General features: G+C 50.0%; 1 pseudogene; it reads left to right on the forward strand.

The window, feature by feature from the left end:
- Positions 1–1312: 1312 nt before the first annotated feature.
- On the forward strand, positions 1313–1430 carry LOC126254285 (5S ribosomal RNA; annotated as a pseudogene).
- Positions 1431–1906: the final 476 nt, after the last annotated feature.

Consider the following 1906-nt stretch of genomic DNA (forward strand, 5'->3'; position numbering starts at 1 on the left):
TGTGTGCGGGTGGTGCAGTGATCGACGCAAATGCCTGCTAAGCAGGAGGTCAAGATTTCGAACCACGGTCCGGCACGCATTTCCACTCGTCGCCTCTGATTCCGCACAAATTTCCGATTCATCTGATATCATTAGTTCCTACCCTTTGCTTTTCTTACTTCCACCTCCATCTTCAATTCATATACACAGAAGAGCCAAAGAAATTGGGAGAACTCCGTTATATCATGTAGGGTCCCAGCCAGCACGCAGAAGTGCCGCAACACGTCGTGGCATGGACTCGGCTAACGTCTGAAGTAGTGCTGGAGGGAACTGACACCATGAATCGTGCAGGGCTCTCCACAAATCCGTAAGAGTACGAGGGGGTTAAGATCTCTTCTGAACATCATGTTGCAAGGCATCCTAGATATGCTCAATAATTTTCATGTCTGGGGAGTTTGGGGGCAGGCGGAAAAGTTTGAACTCAGAAGAGACTTCCTGGAGCCACTCTGTAGCAATTCTGGATGTGTGGGGTGTCGCATTATTCTGCTGGAATTGCTCAACTCCGCCAGAATGCACAATGGACGTGAATGGATGTAGGTGATCAGACAGGATGCTTTCGTGTCACCAGTCAGAGTCGTGTGTAGACGTATCAGGGATCCCATATCACTCCAACTGCACACGCCCCACACTATTACATAGCCGCCACCAGCCTGAACAGTCCCCTGGTGACCTGCAGGCCGAGCGGTTCTAGGCGCTACAGTCTGGAACACCGCGACCGCTATGTTCGCAGGTTCGAATCCTGCCTCGGGCATGGATGTGTGTGATGTCCTTAGGTTGGTTAGGTTTAAGTAGTTCTAAGTTCTAGGGGACTGATTACCTCAGAAGTTAAGTCCCATAGTGCTCAGAGCCATTTTTTGACCTGCAATATCCACGGTTTCATGAGGTTGTCTCCATGCCCGTACATGTCCATCCGCTACATACAATTTGGAACGAGACTAGTCCGACCAGGCAACATGTTTCCAATCATGGTCCAAAGTCGGTGTCGACGGGCCCAGGCGAGGCGTAAAGCTTTCTGTCGTGCAGTTATGAAGGGTATATGAGTGGTCCTTAGGCTCCGAAAACCCATATCGATGATGTTTCGTTGAATGGTTCACACGGTGACACTTGTTGATGGCCCAGCATTGAAATTTGCAGCAATTTGCGGAAAAGTTGCGCTTCTGTCACGTCGAACGATTCTCTTCAGTCGTCGTTGGTCCCTTTCTTGCAGGATCTTTTTCCGGCCTCAGCAATGTCGGAGATTTCGTGTTTTAGTGGATTCCTAATATTAATGGTAGGCAACGGCCTTGCCGCAGTGGATAAACCGGTTCCCGTGAGATCACCGAAGTTAAGCGCTGTCGGGCATGGTCGGCACTTGGATGGGTAACCATCCAGGCTGCCATGCGCTGTTGCCATTTTTCGGGGTGCACTCAGTCTCGTGATGCCAATTGAGGAGCTACCCAACAGAATAGTAGCGGCTTCGGCCAAGAATACCATCATAACGACCGGGAGAGCGTTGTGCTGACCCCACGCCCTTCCTATCCGCATCCTCCACTGAGGGTGACACGGCGGTCGAATGGTCCCGATAGGCCACTCGTGGCCTGAAGACGGACTTTTAATATTTATGGTACACTCGTGAAATGGTCGTACTGGAAAATTCCCACTTAATCGCTATCGCGGAGATGCTGTGTCGCAACGCTTGTGCGCCGACTATAACACCATCTTCAGACACACTCAAACCTTGATAAACTGCCATTGTAGCAGCAGTAACCGATCTAACAACTGCGCAAGACACTTTTTGTCTTACATAGGCGTTGCCAAACGCAGCAGCCTATTCTGCCTGTTTACGTATTTCTATATTTGAATACGCTTTCCATACCAGTTCCTTTGG

Source organism: Schistocerca nitens, chromosome 4, assembly GCF_023898315.1.
Source record: "Schistocerca nitens isolate TAMUIC-IGC-003100 chromosome 4, iqSchNite1.1, whole genome shotgun sequence".
Lineage (NCBI taxonomy): Eukaryota > Metazoa > Arthropoda > Insecta > Orthoptera > Acrididae > Schistocerca > Schistocerca nitens.